The 6,921-nt window shown below is 48.8% G+C and overlaps 1 protein-coding gene across 1 annotated transcript in view; it reads right to left on the bottom strand.

The window, feature by feature from the left end:
* The window catches only part of ADAMTS10 (ADAM metallopeptidase with thrombospondin type 1 motif 10), a 148,036-nt gene extending 141,115 nt beyond the window's left edge, over positions 1 to 6,921 (bottom strand). The window contains exon 1 of the mRNA XM_083179191.1: positions 6,622 to 6,921. The gene's annotated coding sequence lies outside the window, so the exon portion shown is untranslated. The remainder of the gene's footprint in view (positions 1 to 6,621) is intronic.

Consider the following 6,921-nt stretch of genomic DNA (forward strand, 5'->3'; position numbering starts at 1 on the left):
ACACTTCACAGGTCATATTGCTATGGGCAACCAATCACATTCTGTCTACTATCTTCTAGACTCTAGAGGGTGTTAAATAAATAAGAAGTAGATTCTGATTGGTTGCCCACAGCAACATGACCTGTGAAGTGTTTTTTCCATCTTAGTAAATTTCACCCATTATATAACACAGTAGTGTTAGCTCTTCACATTAACCACACAGTAGTACCTGTTTAAACTTTACATCACAATCCTCCTCCTCATTCCTCCTCCATATTCTTCCTCACCAGCATTACTCCTCTTCCACATTCATCATCATTCCTTCATCTCTTCATCTTCATTAATAAACTACGTCTCGCACACCCACATCAAGGAAAGTATCAGGCGACTGATGGGTTAAATAGGAAAAAACTGCCCTGTTCTTTCCTGGAGCTGTTATCACAAGAGTATATGACAGTCTGGTCCCACAGTTATTACCCTGTACCCTGAGCTGTAAAGGCTTTGAGTTGGCAGGCGGATAGTCCTGGTCTTCAGAATTATGGAATGGTGCTGGCCACAGCATGAATGAGCAGCCCTGAGTTTGATGGCATGGCCTAAAAAGGAAGCTCTAACTCTGCACAGTGTGGGGAGCCGGTGGTGGCAGGCTGGTATATTGTACACTGCTGTGAATGAGGCCAACCCCGCTGTACCCATGCACCTGGGTCGTAGAAGCTCAGATTCGGCAGGCAAGGTAACCAGAGGGATTGTTTTGGTGCATAGTGACAAAGGTGATTGCGGGTTATGGGTGAATGCGACCGGTTCTGTCCACAGAACAAATAGACTGTGGGCAGCGACTGTAAGCACCACCCTATGACGGTCCTGTGCATGAGATTCACTATAGCTCTTTTAAAATATAGTCTCATGTTAAACCACCCAAATAACCTCTGTTAAACTGGAAATTGAAGTTTGATGTCAGAATGAAACTGACATTCAGACAGTACATATAAAACAGAAAACTAATATACTCATGCTTGAATTTACCCATATTGTATATTGTACCAGCTGCATGGAAGATGAATGCCATATCTGAGAGTCCCAAATTGGAGGGACTAGCCTGGTGCCCCGGCATACTATAGTTAGGCAGTCTAATGACAGTCTACTGGGAGGTTAGATGAGACATTTTGCATTTATGCAATGCTGTGGTGGTCCTGCCTTTCCTGGAGGGTGATTACAAGCAAACAGTAAATATGGGTGCAAGCTTGAACATTTGAACAAAATCCAATTGTATTTGCCAGACACCTAGGTCTGTAGTGCTAGTACAAGCACTGAATATGACAGTTCTGATGCAATCTCTTATATATTTAGCCAGATCTGTCACTCATCCCCGTGTGTATAATGCTGGGTGGAGTTACAAGAGTGATTGACAGTGTTATACACATATAGTTTCTGCCTTAGGCCCCTGCCCAGCGTTATACACAAACCCGCCCCCCCTAGGGATAGGCCAGCGTTATACACATCCCCAACCCCTTGGCAAACACCTCCCCCCGCCCACAGCCAGGGCTACAGCACCATCCACCATTACTCCACAGCAGCCAACAGGTGAGCGTCGAGTCTGCCTGCAAACCCCCCGCTCCCGGGTGTGCCTGCAGCCCCCCCCACTCGCGGGTCTGGCCGCACCCCCCCCCACTCGCGGGTCTGGCCGCACCCCCCAGAGCCCCCCAACTCACACTCGCGGGTCTACCCGCAACCCCCCGCTCGTGGGTCTGCCCGCAAACCCACCCAGCTCGCTCGCAGGTTTGACCACACCGCCCCCCCAGCGGGTATGCCCCTACCACCACCCTGCCACCTCAAGCGGGTCTGCCCGTACACACAGATCTGATTGCCCCCCACCACCGGCGCGTGTCCAGGTCTGCCTGCTCACACACGCACACCCCCACGAGCAGCGAGTCTGCACGCACCACCCACCCCCCCCGGCGCAAGCAGCGGGTCTGTCCGTACACCCTCCCCCGCTTGCGGATCTGCCCGCCCCCCCACTCCCGTGTGTGCAGGTCTGCCTGCTCACACCCCCCCGCATGAGAAGCGAGTCTGCACCCCCCCCCCCCCCCCCCCGCGAGCAGCAGGTCTGCCCCCCACGAGCTGGTCTACACGCACACACCCCCAAGCGGGTCTACCCGCACAACCTCCCCACACGAGTGGGTTTTCCCGCCCACCCCCACGAGCGGGTCTGCCCAGGGCCCCCCACCCTCGCATGTGCAGGTATGCCTGCTCACCTCCCCGCCCCCTGTGTGAGCAGCGAGTCTGCCCGCACAACCCCCCCTGCAAACAGCAGGTCTGCATGCATACCTCCCCCCCCCGGATCAGCGTAACTGCCTGCACCTCACCACCGGAGCCGCAGGTCTGCCAACACCGCTGCACGCCGTCTTCCCTCCCCCAGGGCAGTGGGTCTGTGAGCACGCCCCCCCACCCGTTGCATCAGTGGGTCTGCCCGCACCCCCCCACCCCCAGAGCAACGCACCCGCCACAGTAATGGGTATGCCCGGACACAGCAGCGGGTCTGCGCACAACCACCCCCCCCAGCGAGTCTGCCCGACCCCCCTACCCCCACCTCCGCATGTGCAGGTCTGCCTGCACCCCCCCGCGAGCAGTGGGTCTGCCCGCACCCCCCCTTCCCGCTGGAGCAGCAAATATGCCCGCACCCCCCCTCGCTGGAGCAGTGGGTATCCCCGTCCCCACCCGGAGCGGTAGGACTGACCCTTCCCCTGAAGCAGACCCTCCCCCTGAAGCAGGAGGTTCTGCCAACACCACTGATCCAGCGGGGGGGTGCGAGCATACCCGCTGATCCGGGGAGTTGCAGGCATACTCGCTGCTCCAGTGAGGGAGGGGGGTGCGTGCAGACCCGCCACTCTGGGGGAGGGCGGGCATACCCACTGCTCCAGGGGGTGGGGGGGTGTGTGGGTACACTCGCTGCTCCAGGTGGGGAGTTCGGCCAGACCCAATGCTCCGGGGGTGGGGGGGGAAGGGGTGCGGGTGGTGCTGGAGCCTTGCATATTCACAGAGGTCTCTGATTTTAAGGAGTGGGGTCAATAAAAAACTGCAAGTTGCCTTCAGGTAATTGGGATGAATTTACTACTCGGTACTTGTTTCCTAGCACGCGCGCCCAAGATTTCCATCTTATGGCATCTTATGCCATTGCATGCATCGCATGCCATATAGCCGTATACGATGCATGCGATGCGATGCGATTTTTAATTGTATAAGCACCCTCATGGGTGCTTACAATGTTAAATGCACCCCCACGCCACCCCCACTATCAATGCGAACCCAAAGCGTGGCGAGCGCCGCGAGCCAACGAGGTTCGGCGGTACGCGTCCTCTGACCTTTTCATACCCCCACTATCCACATCAGCGTGGTGTTGATTTTAGATAGTGTGGCAAGCGCAGTGAGCCCCACGAGGGGACGCGTATTACTTTACATGTGTTCCGCGTCCGCTCACGCTCGCTGCGCTCGCCACACTATCTAAGATAAACTCCACGCCGACATGGATAGTAGGGGTATGAAAAGGTCGTAGGACGCGTATAGCTGCCCCTCGCTGGCTCAATGCGCTTGCCACACTTCAGGTTGGCATTCATAGTGGGGGGGCATTTAACATTGTAAGGACCCATCAGGGTTCTTGTACAATAAAAAAATCGTATACCATCGCATTGTATGCCATACAATTTTTTATTGTACAATGTCGCATCGCATCGCATACCATCGTATACCTTATTTAGTCTTATGGTATACAATGCTAAGGGCGCCGTGCTAGGAAACAAGTACCTACTACTCTACAAAAGGTAGGCTATTTGTATATATCTGTTTCAGCTCCACTTATAGATGCTTAGCTTAGAGTACCTAGCTTGTGTTATATATACATAAGAGGGTATCTCGCTGCAAGAACCAGTATACTGTACAGCAGATGTTTTTCAACAATAAAGGACTAATAGAACTTGGAAAGCAGTCTTTAGTGATTTACACCTCTTAGCATATTGGCTGATACTGTAGATGATTTTTTACTTTTATTGTAAAATAATCACATCTTCAGGACACTGGATGCATCTGTTCAATCTGATATAATCTTGTACTTAATCTAGGTACACACTATGCTGATCACTCAACAGATAAAATCCTTGGAGTGTTTATCAAATCAGTGTAATCCCTGTACACGCGGAGCTAGAAAAAGCTTCGGCAGGTGTACATTCTGCAATGTGATTTGGAGGTGGAGCAGTTTAAATGTTAATCTACACATAAAATATGACTATCCAATCCAACCACATAGGAGAATTTCAAGCCTTTATTGACTAACGTATTTGCACCACACCTATACAATTATTGGGCCAATCTTCCTGATGATTTTATGGGCCTGTAACTAGCTTAATCCAATGGCCATACACAGAGTGGACTGCATGCCCATTTAAACATCAAACTGTATTTTGCTTGAATTTGCACTGAGCATGCTCAGATTGTGGGTTATGTGAGTATTGAGAATTGAGAGTCACAGGTATTTTGACTGCATTTTATAAATATGACGATAAAGGTGGAAGCTAAGTTGTAACAGGCTTCTCTCAAATAAGTAATATAGATGTATGTTCAGGTGAAAGCGTGCTATGTAGACTTGGCTATGAGCAAAAATGCACTGCATATAAGCAAAGATCCACACTTTTTGGGTGTTAATATATCATGCCTGGTATAAGTATTTATTGAAAATTCGGTACTTGTGCATTGCGCAATGTTTATATCGCGTCGCATCGCATGGAATGCATCGCATGGCATGCGATGCGACGCGATTTTTGCCCACTATTCGATGAAAGATCGTATAAGCACCACCCCCCCCACTATAAACGTGAACCCGAAGCGTGGCGAGCGCAGCGAGCCCACGATGGGCGGCGGTACGCGTCCTCCGACCTTTTCATACCCCCACTATCCACGTCGGCGTGGAGTTGAGAATAGAAAGTGTGGCGAGCGCAGCGAGCCACCGAGCCCGAAGCGTGGCGAGCGGACGCGGATACCTTCACAGGTATCGGAGTCCCCTCGCGGGCTTCACAGGTATCCGCGTCCGCTCGCCACGCTTTGGGCTCGGTGGCTCGCTGCGCTCGCCACACTTTCTATTCTCAACTCCACGCCGACGTGGATAGTGGGGGTATGAAAAGGTCGGAAGACGCGTACCGCCGCCCCTCGCGGGCTCGCTGCGCTCGCCACGCTTCGGGTTCACGTTTATAGTGGGGGGGGTGGCGTGGGGGTGCATTTCACATTGTAAGCATTCATTAGGGTGCTTATACAATGTTTAATCACGTCGCATCGCATTGTATGGCATTGTATGCCATGTACAATGTCATACAATTTTAAAATTATATGACATTGTACAGTATCGCGCGATATCGCGTCGCATCGCATACCATCGTATGCCTTATGGTATGCGATGCGATGGGCGCCGCCAAAATACACAAGTACCGAAAATTCTGACCAGTAGGAAACCCGGCTGTTTTTTATATTTGACGCACCCCACAATATACACAGTACAAATGTCTGGGGAACAAATTCCTTGTGTAAAGAATGCAAGTAGGACTCAGTTGAGGCCTATTCAGTGTGACAAATGCAATTTATTAGGGGTTCCATAGTCTTTAGGATACCTTTACTTCATAGTTAAATATCATCAGTAGCTTAATGTTAGTTGATGAGTGCATTCTACATGTCCACAATTACAAATCATGTGCTACCCAGCCCACAGAATACAATGGATTGGTCATTTGTTCCTAATTCACTAACTAGCTTCATTATCTTGGAGGACCCACATTTCAAGTACCTCATTCTTTCTATCTGGTCTCCCCATCCCTCAGGTCTAATTAAGGACAGAGTTCAAACTTCAAAGGAAATCTGGAATGTCTCAAGAAGGCAAGAATCATGTAAAAATGTGATGTGGAGCTCTGGAGTGCTCACACAATTTAAGAAGCAGTAGAACCAGTTATGTATACATATAGATGTGGTACTGAGATGTGTAGCATTCAAAAACATTATAGACTGAAGGGCAGCAAAACGTTTCTGTAAATATGGTGCAATACAAGTTCTGTTTTGTACTGTAGTAGCATAAATATATGGTATATATATCACATCCAAGGTTACAGGTACAAGTATTACAGGGGAAGGGGGGTTATGGATATATATGTTCAAGTTACAGTTGTACAGTTATTTCGACAAAAAGCTGATCTACAAGACACCAGAAAAGCTGTGTATTTGAAAACAGAATGTATAGCTCAAACAAAGATTATTACTGGAAAACACTTATACAACATATATTCTTCAGATGTATAGGAGGAAACACTAAACATTTTTGCAATGTACAGGTCTGATCATATTGCCTTACAAAACTATAAAGGAGAACAATCCCAACACCTGATATAACACAATAGTACTTTTGGAGTTTTTACATTATGCAGTAAATGGAGTTACATAAAGAAAGGTTCTGAATAATGTTATTCAACATTATACTGAGGTGACTGAGGTAAAAGAACTGGTTACATGGCACATTATATCTTCTCCAGAATTAGTTATTTTTAGAAATAAAGTGTGGTGGCCATCTACAAACGGAAACCTTATATACAGAACGTATTAGATGGAATGTATACATACCGCTTCTTATCAAAGAACGATCTTGGCTTCCAGTTGTTGGATCTTCTCTGTGAATTGAGAAAGGGTGCCTGCCTTCAGCACTGCGATTCTGATGTTTCAAGGACTTGTACTTTGCAAGGATTTTTCTTTTTAAGCAATCTATGTAGTGGATGATTTTTTTGGCAGCTGCATGCATAAAAAAAGCATTGACCTCACATAATTAAAGGGGGCTGTGTTTAAAGGAGCGCTCCCAGACAGTAGTCAAGCTTCTTTTATATGTGCCTCTGTGTTTTTAAAGCATAATTACTAGAAGGAGGCAGT

The sequence above is a fragment of the Crinia signifera genome, chromosome 1, assembly GCF_055691185.1.
Source record: "Crinia signifera chromosome 1, ASM5569118v1, whole genome shotgun sequence".
Lineage (NCBI taxonomy): Eukaryota > Metazoa > Chordata > Amphibia > Anura > Myobatrachidae > Crinia > Crinia signifera.